The 13031-nt window shown below is 44.7% G+C and overlaps 1 protein-coding gene across 1 annotated transcript in view; it reads left to right on the top strand.

The window, feature by feature from the left end:
• LOC139408779 (bone morphogenetic protein receptor type-1B-like) overlaps positions 1–13031 on the top strand; it is a 104724-nt gene that overhangs the window by 306 nt on the left and 91387 nt on the right. Inside the window, exon 2 of the mRNA XM_071153095.1 lies at positions 9707–9776. The gene's annotated coding sequence lies outside the window, so the exon portion shown is untranslated. The remainder of the gene's footprint in view (positions 1–9706; positions 9777–13031) is intronic.

The following is a 13031-nucleotide window of genomic DNA, read 5'->3' on the forward strand; positions in this document are numbered from 1 at the left end:
AGCTACCCTATACGGTTTCTGTAAGAATGTAAAGTGGTGATGTGTTAAGTTTATGATTCATGTCAATCGGTCGAGATACGCAGCTTTTCTGCTGTGATTGTTCAGGGGATGCTGCATTCGCTCAATCATCAACCGACTCTTGATTCGTCCGGAGCTGGTGTTGATGCTCAACAGTAATTGGTTGAATCATCACCCCACCATAAATCAGAATCCCACTTGATCAACTGAGATGTAGCCTCAAATACACCTCCAACGGGCAACGTACTGTAGCCACTTCTATGATAGACGTATTCAGCTGTGTTTTACAAATGGATCAATCATATAGCCTTATATTTCGAAACATTTGCGATAGCTTACTTTCACATATCAATTACGTTACCATGGCACGAGAGAGGTATTGGGTGTTTTGGTGAATCTCTGAAGTCTTGTTTACTGTCTATTCAAATATGCAGTCCCAGTATGACCTTACACGCCTTGCTAGCTATCTCATTGAAAGTGTCTCTTAATTAATGAACTCTGCGATTTTGAAGTACAGCCTCTGGCAGAGGCCAGCACTGATAGTGCTCATTAGAGCTGTGGGGGAGAAAGTATCAGTATGCTCAGACTCCACAGAGCTTTGGAGAGACTAGTTTGAGTTCAGTAAGATGTTTACTCACACTGACTAAGACCGAGTGGACCTGGGTTCAGGACAGGAGGTTGGCATGTGTGTCTGTATGAACCTTGTCCCCAAGCTACACTGTTGTAAAGTGTTAGTTCCATGTTTCATCAGCTGAAATAAAAAGATCACAGACACTTGCCATACTCACAAAAAGCTTATTTTGCTAAAATTGTGTGCACATATGTTACATCCCTGTAAGTCAGCATTTCTCCTTTGCCAATATAATCAATCCACCTGTCAGGTGTGGCATATCGATTAGCTGATTAAACAGCATGATCATTACACAGGTGCTCCTTGTGCTTGGGACAATAAAAGGTAACTTTGCAATTTTGTCACACCACACAATGCTACAAATGTCTCATGTTTTGAGGGAGCGTGAAATTGGCATGCTGTCTGCAGGAATGTCCACTAGAGCTGTTGCCAGATAATTTAATGTTAATTTGTCAACCATGAGCTGCTTCCAACGCTGTTTTAGAGAATTTGGCAGTACGTCCAAACGGCCTCACAACCGCAGACCACGTATAACCACGCCAGTCCAGGACCTCCACGTACGGTTTATTCACCTGTGGGATTGTTTTGGGGGGGGAGGGGCTGAGGAGTATTTTTGTCTGTAATAAAGCCCTTTTGTGGGGAAAAACTCATTCTGATTAGCTAAGCCTGCCTCCCCAGTGGGTGGGTCTGGCTCCCAAGTGGTGGGCATATGCCCTCCATGGCCAACCCATGGCTGCTACCCTGCCCAGTCATGTGAAATTCATAGATTAGGGCCTAAGGAATGTATTTCAATTGACTTATTTCCTTATATGAACTGTAACTCAGTAAAAACGTTGAAATTATTGCATGTTGCGTTTATATTTTTGTTCAGTATGAATTGCTACTACGTATAGACCAGTGATGGAAAAAGTATCCAAACGTCATACTGGAGTAAAAGTAAAGATACCTTAATAGAAAATTACTCCAGTAAAAGTGAAAGTCACCCAGTAAAATACTACTTGAGTAAAAGTCTAAAAGTATTTGGTTTTAAATATACTTAAGTATCAAAAGTAAATGTAATTGCTAATGTAAAGTGGCAAGAAAAAGTATGTGAACCCTTTGGAATTACCTGGATTTCAGCATAAACTGGTCATATAACTTAATCTGATCTTCGTCTAAGTCACAACAATAGACAAACACAGTGTGCTTAAACTAATAACACACAAATTATTGTATTTTTCTTGTCTATATTGAATACATCATTTAAACATTCACAGTGTAGGTTTGGAAAAGTATGTGAACCCCCAAGGCCAATGACTTCTCCAGAAGCTAATTGGAGTCAGCTAACCTGGAGTCCAATCAATGAGACAAGATTGGAGATGTTGGTTAGAGCTGCCTTGCCCTATAAGAAACACTCACAAAATGTGAGTTTGCTATTCACAAGAAGCATTGCCTGATGTGAACCATGCCTTGAACAAAGAGGTCTCAGAAGACCTAAGATTAAGATTTGTTGACTTGCATAAAGCTGAAAAGGGTTACAAAAGTATCTTTAAAAGCTGTGACGTTCATCAGTCCACGGTAAGACGAATTGACTATATGGAGAAAGTTCAGCACTGTTGCTACTCTCCCTATGAGTGGCCATCCTGCAAAGATGACTGCAAGAGCACAGTGCAGAATGCTCAATGAGGTTAAGAAGAATCCTAGTGTCAGCTCAAGACTTACAGAAATCTTTGGAACATACTAACATCTCTGTTGACGAGTCTACGATACATAAAACACTAAACAAGAATAGTGTTCATGGGAGGACACCATGGAAGAAGCCACTGCTGTCCAAAAAAAAACATTGCTGCACGTCTGAAGATTGCAGAAGTGCACCTGGATGTTCCACAGCGCTACTGGCAAAATATTCTGTGGACAAATGAAATTACAATTACAATAATACTGGATGAACACTTTTGTTTAATCTTAATATAATACATCAATAAAATCAATTTAGCCTCAAATAATGAAACATGTTTAAATAATGCAAAAACAAAGTGTTGGAGAAGAAAGTAAAAGTGCAATATGTGTCATGTAAAAAAGCTAACATTTAAGTTCCTTGCTCAGAACATGAGAACATATGAAAGCTGGTGGTTCCTTTTAACACGAGTCTTCAATATTCCCAGGTAAGAAGTTTTAGGTTGTAGTTATTATAGGACTATTTCTCTTTATACCATTTATATTTCATATACCTTTTGACTATTGGATGTTCTTATAGGCACTATAGTATTGCCAGTGTAACAGTATAGCTTCCGTCCCTCTCCTCGCCCTTACCTGGGCTCGAACCAGGGACACATCGACAACAGCCACCCTCGAAGCATCGTTACCCATCGCTCCACAAAAGCCGCAGCCCTTGCAGAGCAAGGGGAACACCTACTGCAAGGTCTCAGAGCGAGTGACGTCACCGATTGAAACGCTATTAGCGCACACCCCGCGCTAATAGCTAGCTAGCCATTTCACATCGGTTACACCAGCCTAATCTCGGGAGTTGATAGGCTTGAAGTCATAAACAGCTCAATGCTTGAAGCACAGCGAAGATCTGCTGGCAAATGCACGAAAGTGCTGTTTGAATGAATGCTTACGAGCCTGCTGCTGCCTCCCACCGCTCAGTCAGACTGCTATATCAAATCATAGACTTAATTATAACATAACACACAGAAATACGAGCCTTAGGTCATGTAGTCAAATCCGGAAACTATCATTTCGAAAACAAAACGTTTATTCGTTCAGTGAAATACGGAACCGTTCCGTATTTTATCTAACAGGTGGAATCCCTAAGTCTAAATATTCCTGTTACATTGCACAATCTTCTATGTATTAATTATGTACAATTCTGGCAAATTAATTACCGTCTTTGTTAGGAAGAAATGGTATTCACATAGTTCACAACGAGCCAGGCGGCCCAAACTGCTGCATATACCCTGACTCTGCTTGCACGGAACGCAGGAGAAGTGACACAATTTCCCTAGTTAAAATAAATTCATGTTAGCAGGCAATATTAACTAAATAAGCAGGTTTAAAAATATATACTTCTGTATATATTTGGTGCAACAACAGTGCTTTTTTTTTCGCGACTGCGCGTTAAATCATCACCCGTTTGGCGAAGTAGGCTGTGATTTGATGAGAAATTAATAGGCACCGCATCGATTATATGCAACACAGGGCAAGCTAGATAACTACACATGGTTGATGACATTACTAGTTTAACTAGTGATTATGTTAAGATTGATTGTTTTTTATAAGATAAGTTTAATGCTAGCTAGCAACTTACCTTACACTCACGTAACAGGTAGTCAGCCTGCCACACAGTCTCCTCGTGGAGTGCAATGCAATCGGCCACAATCGGTGTCCAAAAAGGCAGATTACCGATTGTTTTGAATCGGCCATTCCGATTAATCGGTGGACCTCTAGTAGGTAGCATCATGGTTTGAAACTGCTTTGCTGCTTCAGGGCCTAGACAGCTTGATATCATCGACGGGAAAATGAATTCCCAAGTTTATCAAGACATTTTGCAGGAGAATGTTAGGCAATCTGTCCGCCAATTGAATCTCAACAGAAGTTGGGTGATGCAACAGGACAACGACCCAAAATAAATCAACAGAAGAAAATAAGATTCTGGAGTGGCCCAGTCAGAGTCCTGACCTCAACCTGATTGAGATGCTGTGGCATGACCTCAAGAGAGCGGTTCATACCAGACATCCCAAGAATATTTCTGAACTGAAACAGTTTTGTAAAGAGGAATGGTCCAAAATTCCTCCTGACCGTTGTGCAGGTCTGATCCGCAACAACTGGTTGAGGTTATTGCTGCCAAAGGAGAGTCAATCAGATATTAAATTCAAGGTTTCACATTCTTTTCCCACCCTGCACTGTGAATGTTTACATAGCGTGTTCAATAAAGACAAGACCATGTATAATTGTTTGTGTGTTATTAGTTTAAGCAGACTGTTTGTCTTGTTGTGACCTAGATGACGATCAAATCCAGGTAGGGTTGACATACTTTTTCTTAACACTGTATATACTTAAGTATTAAAAGTAACAGTGTAAATCATTTCAAATTCCTTATTTAACAAACCAGACTGCACTATTTTCTTGTTTTTGTATTTACGGGGCACATTCCAAGTCTCAGACATCATTTACAAACGAAGCATTTGTGTTTAGTGAGTCCTCCAGATCAAAGGCAGTAGGGATGAGCAGGATGTTCTCTAGATAAGTGCATGAATTTTCATGTCCTGCTAGCCATTCAAAATGTAACGAGTACTTTTGGGTGTCAGGACGGTGTAAAACTTGTCAAAAATAGAAATAGTACACTACAGATGCCCCAAAAAGTGACTTAAGTTGTACTTTAAAGTATTTTTATGAAGTACCTTACACCACTGATGATAACCCTGGTAACACTGTGTCCTAAAGTGGGACTTGAAAGGGGTGCAGCTTAAAATGGAGGCGGGAGAGGGATTGAGCCTGCTAACCTGTATTAGATGGGATTTGCTACATTTTCAATTCAAATCAGTGGCTAGATGGTGATGGACTGAGAGATCAGCTAATTAAAATCAGTGGTTGTTTCGTCCACTCCTGCCAATGGCCTCCATTCAAGTCCCCTTCTGAGGCGCTGTGAAACCATACAGTTTGACCGAGAGAGCGATCCGGCTGGTGGATGAGATTAGCGGTTGTGTGTATGAATGTGTGTCTCTGTCTGTGTTATGTTTTGTGGCCATGGGGCTGTTGACTTGAGAGGCCCATCCAATGGTGTATAGTGGCATGGGGTCAAGGGTAATATTTGACTGGACTGAAACCCCATTTAAAGACATAAAGTCATGCCACAATGCTTTGCTCTGTTCTCCAGTCTCTCATAGAACTCCACCGGACCAGATCTGATCTCATTACATCACTGGCCTCCAGCTCCTGATGTTAGACCAGAAACCCTATGCAGCCATCCATGCACAGCCTTATATTTCAGATTTGTCTTCACCTTGGAGACGGAGGTTGTGTCCAAAAAGGTACCTTATTCCCTATGTAGTGCACTACTTTTGACCAAGGCCCACAGGGATCTGCTCAAAGTAGGGCACTATATATAGGGTGCTATTTGGGATGCAGATCCTAGTCAATACAGAGGATCATTGATGGAGGCCTGAGTGAGATTGAGAGTGAGAGAGTGTGTGGGCTAGGGTGAACCACACAGTGATCCCACTACCACCCAGGACGTGCACCTCACCACACACACACACACGCGCGCGCGCACACACACACACACACACACACACACACACACACACACACACACACACACACACACACACACACACACACACACACACACACACACACACACACACACACACACACACACACACACAATTTGCCTACAGGACAGGGATGTGGAGGGAGGCTGGGCAGCTGGAGGGCAGTTGGCAGGCCTGTGTTTTTGTGGCCTACCACAGTCTGAGGCTGGGATGGTTTCCGTGTTGGGCTCTATGTGTGTTTCAGGCGCCTGGGTGTGTGTCACAGTGTAACTTACCCACGCCACCGTGGTGGTCTTGGGAGATCTTGTATGGTAGCCTTCAGGGCTGGGGTCAATTCAAATTGGAGGCAGTCAATTGATTTTTATTTCAAATTAAACTATTTAAACAATTTTGAAATAAATAGCTTATACTCCTCAGTTTATTGAGAAGTAATTGAAATGAAAATAGATGTCGTTTTTTCTCATTTTGAATTGTTATCTAAGTTCACGTCCCGAATGTACTGCCTGCCTTCTATTCCAATTGACTCCAGCCCTGGTAGCCGTGTAAAGGAATTTGTCTGCAATGTGAAAACGACTGTGATACAGGCCCGACTGTGATACTGTAGTACATCACATGGACACACTGGATGATTGTCATCTCCCGTGTGATCAATGAAGAACCTACTAGATGTCCAAGACCCAAATCGTCCTGTGATTATGGAAGGCTGCAGGGTGTGTCTTTAACAAGTGGGATAAAATCTACATCTACTGAATGAAGCATTTCCAGGTCTCTGCAGGCTACTTCTATCCCTTTTACCTTTGAGTTAAAAACAAAAACCTAGACCTACTGACTCCTCTATATAGAGAGAGACACACACACACACACACACACACCTACACACACACACACACAGGGTGGTCATGGGTCTGAATCTGGGTCTGTCCGCAGGGCTAAGCTTAGCAAGCTGCGACCCCCTCACCCTAGCTTCCTCCATTATAATTACAGGAAGTTAGCTCAGCCAATCAAAGAAGGGGGGGAGGGGGGGGGGGTGTAGGTTCCTCTTAGGGAATGCAAGAAAGACATTGAGAAAGTGTTGAAGAGTGTGGAACTGTCTTCCAGCCATCTCAGGAAGAATGAATTTGATAACTGTCAGGTTATTGAGGGATATCTTTGTTCATCCCATATTGAAGTTTCTACTTTATAGAAGTCGTCAGGAGGATTTGAACACAGAGAGTCTGAGTTTAACCGGGCGGCCAGCTCTAGGAAGAGTCTTGGTGTTTCCAAACTTCTTCCTGTTAAGAATGATGAAGGCCACTTTGTTCTTGAGGACCTTCAATGCCGCAGACTTTTTGGTACTCTTCCCAAATCTGTGCCTCGACACAATCCTGTCTCGGATCTCTACGGACAATTCCTTTGACGGCTTGGTTTGGTTTTTGCTCTGACATGCACGGTCAACTGTGGGACCTTATACAGACAGGTGTGTGCCTTTCCAAATCATGTCCAATCAATTGAATTTACCACAGGTGGACTCCAATCAAGTTGTAGAAACATCTCAAGGATGACCAATGGACAGGGATGCACCGGAGCTCAATTTCGAGTCTCATAGCAAAGGGTCTGAATACTTACATAAGTATTGTGTCTAAAAACCTGTTTTCGATTTGTCGTTATGGGGTATTGAGTGTAGATTGATGAGGATAAACATGTATTTAATCAATTTTAGCATAAGTCTTTAACAACGTGGTAGGCCACACAAGCGCGCAGAACGAGACCTCTGAGCGCTGAAGCGCGTAGCACATAAAAATCGTTTGTCGTCGGTTGCAACACTCACTACCGAGTTCCAAACTGCTTCTGGAAGCAACGTCAGCACAATAACTGTTAGTCTGGAGCTTCATGAAATGGGTTTCCATGGCCGTGCAGCCTCACACAAGCCTTAGATCACCATGTGCAATGCCAAGCGTCGGCTGGAGTGGTGTAAAGCTCGCCGCCATTGGACTCTGGAGCAGGTCCACACACAAATGGTTTGTCAAGATCTGTGTGGAAGAACTTGACTGGCCTGCACAGAGCCCTGACCTCATCCCCATCGAACACCTTTGGGATGAATTGGAACGCCGACTGCGAGCCAGGCCTAATCGCCCAACATCAGTGCCCGACCTCACTAGTGCTCTTGTGCCTGAGTGGAAGCAAGTCCCCGCAGCAATGTTCCAGCATCTAGTGGAATGCCTTACCAGAAAAGTGGAGGATGTTATAGCAGCAAAGTGGGGACCAACTCCATATTAATGCCCATGATTTTGGAATGAGATGTTTGACGAGCAGGTGTCCACATACTTTTGGTCATGTAGTGTAGCTCTCTCGCGTGTGCGCACCCACGAGCATGCGTTTTTGCACACACACACTTCAGAGCTCAAGACCATCTGGTACCAAGGTTTTACAAAGGTATGGCTTTTCCACCCATTACCCAATCCCTTTGCTTTCCTTCTGCCAATACTGCAGCTGGCGTTCCTCCCACTCACTGACACTCTGTAGTCCCCATGCACACCCAGACACTCTGAAGGAAAAAAAAACATGTTCCTTTTCCCCTGGAAAACAATGCTCACATCAGTTCACAGACCCAGAGATGCAGGTCTCTGCTTGTGTCTGCACCAGACATTCTCCTCCCTCAGGAGGCCTAGGAGACAGGACGTCGGGGAAGAGGAGATGAAGGGGATAGATTTTGCTGTCTTCATATTAACAGAGTTCTGGGTTTCCTCATTGGGACAAGGACGTAAAGGACTCACCATCTCCTATGAGTGAACTCTCAGCTTTAGAACAATAGAACAATCACTTTTTTAGGCCTACCCATTTTTTAAAACTCTGATGTATCTATTCTTAGTCCCTCTGAGATTCCTGGAAGGGAGACATCTTTCATATCTGGATATATATAAAGATTGGCTCTTTGATAAGAGTTCAGTCTAGACCATTGTGATATCAATAAGACTGTTATATTCCTGAGGGGGAAACACATGGTCTCCAGTGAGGTGAGGAGGAGGAAGAAGAAGGGAAAAAATGAGGGGGTGGGAGGAAGAAGTGGAGGAGGCCTCGTCTTGTTCCACTTTTTACCAATCATCTCCTTTCCTTTAGGTTCTAGTTGGTCTTTGATAATTAGTGATAATCCACCCAGTCCCCAACATCACTGTGAGGATCTCTCTCTCTCTGTCTCTCTGTCTCTGTCTCTCTCGGTCTCTCTCTCTCTCTGTCTCTCTGTCTCTCTCAGTCTCTCTCTCTGTCTCTCTGTCTCTCTGTCTCTCTCTGTCTCTGTCTCTCTCTGTCTCTCTCTGTCTCTCTGTCTCTGTCTCTCTCTGTCTCTGTCTCTCTCGGTCTTTCTCTGTCTCTCTGTCTCTGTCTCTCTCTGTCTCTGTCTCTCTCTGTCTCTCTGTCTCTGTCTCTCTCGGTCTCTCTGTCTCTGTCTCTCTCGGTCTCTCTGTCTCTGTCTCTGTCTCTCTCAGTCTCTCTCTGATGAAGGGAGAAGGGGAAGAGCAGGAATTACTTCAGTGTCCTCTTTGCCTGGAAGGTCTTTAACCCTATGTGAGAAAACAGACATCCTGTTGTTAGGGGGAGAAAGAGGAGGATATACAGGAGAATAAGGAAGAGGGGAGAGACAGTGAGAGGGGGTGTAGTTGTTTACTGTTGACTAGGGGCATTGGTTTAAATCCCTGGTGGGGTAATGCCTTGAACCTGGCTGAAATGAAGTCTGAATCAAGTCTGGCAATCACCATTTTTGTATACATGGAAAATATACTGTACGATTATGCAAACTTTCTTTACCAACTTTGCCTTTTTCTTCTAGGAGAAGACAGCAGCTGTGACTTTGGATGGCCATAATGACAGACCGTTGTTTAACCCCTCGTTGTTGGATGGTGAGTCTGTTTTCCATCCTTGAATTTTCAAAATAGTTTATTACTGTGCGCTGAGTGTTTGATTGCCCTACGCTAGTCTCTTATTGTGTGTGTAGCGAGCTCAGTGGTGGCTAGGTGGCCGTGCCCTTCCAGAGAAGTGACTAATTGACTAACTCCTGAGCACATGGATTAGGATGGACGAGAACCCATACTGCAGCTAATAGTAATCTCTGTGTACGTGGCAGAATCAGTCTGGTGTAGACACAGTAACCGAGGCCAATGGATGCTCTATGGATTGTCCTGCTCCACCTGCCAGTCACAGGGCATGGGTGTCTGTGTGTGAGGCTGATTGTGGCATCACCACAGGGTCTACTGTGTGTGTGTGTGTGTGTGTGTGTGTGTGTGTGTGTGTGTGTGTGTGTGTGTGTGTGTGTGTGTGTGTGTGTGTGTAGGGGGGGGGGGGCTCTGTGACATGGATCCCTCCGACTGAGTGAGAGAGGAATGTGGGATGGCACACTGTGCCTGCTTACCCCAACCTGGTCACCATGGTGACTGATTAAAAGGTGATGCGTGGAGCTGACAGGTTGACGGTAAGCAGCTGAGCAACACTCTACAGGCGTGGGACTGACTGAACCTCACGTCACAGCTGACCTGTGGGCAGGTGAGACGTAAGGGCCATGAGGGCCTGTTCCAGAATTGTCCCCCGTAGCTGATCTGAGGACTGTTGAATTGGGGACTGAGTGTGAATAGAACAGACCGTGTGAAGGCCACACGTCATTGAGTGCGATCGTTCAATATGAAGTGTCTCTGACGTGACCTCTTATACAGTACCTTCTCTCTCTTTGATTTCCACACTGTGTCAGAGAGTTGCTGCTGTGGACTTCAGTTAGCGTCCCTTAACCATTAAGCAGTGAGACTTGCCACTACAGGACCCGTCATAAACAACACAATGTGATGACAACAGTGACACCGCTCCAACAGTGGGATCTGATCTGAAGCCAGTGAAGAGTCCCCTCCACAGAGGACAATACCTGCTTGTGTTGGTGAGAGGTTGTGGAATGCAGACTCTCACACTGACCTCGTGTCCGGAAATAGGAGAGGATTGTAGTAGTGGAGCGCTGGTTTGGACGGAGAGTAACTCAAACCTGTTAAAGAATGTCAAGAATCTATGTGTTAAAAGTTCCCACTGGGTCTCTCTCTCTCTCTACGGCTGGATCCTGGCAAATAAGAGACAGCTGTGTCGGAGGGAGAAGGAAACTGAGAGAAGTCACATTGACATTGATTGAATTGAATTGAGTGCGCATCCTCTATATGGAAAACATTACTGTATTGTACATGCACGCACACACACACACACACACACACACACACACACACACACACACACACACACACACACACACACACACACACACACACACACACACACACACACACACACACACACACACACACACACCAAGCTCAGGCAGACATGTAGCAACCAGGATGTTGGTGTGTGTTGATATGCTGTAACTCAGTGGGTAATTAAAGCAGCTCATGGTAGAACTGCTGAAACAGACAGACCGAATTTGTATAATTTCTTTATTTAACCTTTTAACTTATGATTACACCTGTTTTAAAGTGCAATTGGAGACCTAACAGGTAGCCCTGCTCATTTCTGTTGGTTTAGTGGTCTACTGACTCGGCTCTACTGACTCGGCTCTAATGACTCGGCCCTACTGACTCGGCCCTACTGACTCGGCCCTACTGACTCGGCCCTACTGACTCGGCCCTACTGACTCGGCTCTACTGACTCGGCCCTACTGACTCGGCCCTACTGACTCGGCCCTACTGACTCGGCTCTACTGACTCGGCCCTAATGACTCGGCCCTACTGACCCGGCCCTACTGACCCGTGTCTACTGACTCGGCTCTACTGACTCGGCTCTACTGACTCGGCCCTACTGACTCGGCTCTACTGACTCGGCCCTACTGACTCGGCCCTACTGACTTGGCCCTACTGACTCGGCCCTACTGACTCGGCTCTACTGACTCGGCTCTACTGACTCGGCCCTACTGACTCGGCCCTACTGACTCGGCCCTACTGACTTGGCCCTACTGACTTGGCCCTACTGACTCGGCCCTACTGACTCGGCTTTGTACTGGGACTGAGCCTGTGTATAGCTTGCAGTCTCGTGTCTCTTTTTCCTGCGTGTTTCGTTCGTTTTTCCTACTTTATATTATTTCCTTGAATACTGCATTGTTGGGAAAGAGCTCACAAGTCAGCATTTCACTGTACTGTTTACACCTGCTGTACTCTGTGCATGTGACAAACGTTGAAAGTTGAAACTAATACTGTACTATAATTGAATTGTAACTGCACTGGCATGCGGCTTTGGAAACGTTCCTTAAGCTTTGCATCCTGTTTTAAGACCTGACTCTGATTTAGAACACCCCAAACCCTCCCAACCCCATAACCACACACATAAACACACCAAGAGATTTAAATGCCCCACATTTCTTCAAATGGTGTACTGTGAGGGTTTTTAGTTCCAGTTGATTTCGCCACTCTGAAAACACATCCATCACATATTATGTTGAATCTCCGTTGAAGAACCAATACCGACTGAGCGACTTTGTTCTAAATTCCCTGGCTATGTCTTGGAGTGTAGTTACAACGAATCCCCACGTTCGTCCGCTAACTGCTTTTGACAGCAAGTGCCATTCTGACTGCAGGGAGAGACGGGGAAAACAGATTAAATCTATTTCTCTCCCGCTCACGTTATTCGCCTGCCAAACCCCTCTGTTTTTGATGACAGATTCAAATGGATTTCGCGTGTGCTTTTTACATACGTACAGGGCAGAGGGCGATCTGAGCCGTACCTGGACTGGCTACGGTTGTCTGCATGGAAATATGATGACATCAAAGCTTTGCATGCCGAGCCCGAGGCCTCTACCCTCTCTACTGTGTAGGCCACCCAGAGAGGAGAGGGCACAGGGCCGCCTTTGCATAGATGCTATCTGGGGTCCACCCTCTCTCTTATCCGCGGCTGCTCTGGGTAATCTCTTAATTACAGATTAAATAACATCCTGGTGAAAAACAATAAAGAATGAAACAGACATAGACCGATGAAGCTAACGGATGTTTAGAAATGGTAAAATACCCTAAAAACAATGTGTAACAGACACTTGATAGAGATTGACTGACTGTATGGATGCATATATAGATTAGATCTTCTGTGGTGTGTTTTGTTGAGTTGTGAGGGTGTGACAAGTGGAGTGTGTGTGCAGTCAG

This window comes from Oncorhynchus clarkii, chromosome 5, assembly GCF_045791955.1.
Source record: "Oncorhynchus clarkii lewisi isolate Uvic-CL-2024 chromosome 5, UVic_Ocla_1.0, whole genome shotgun sequence".
In the NCBI taxonomy this organism is placed as follows: domain Eukaryota; kingdom Metazoa; phylum Chordata; class Actinopteri; order Salmoniformes; family Salmonidae; genus Oncorhynchus; species Oncorhynchus clarkii.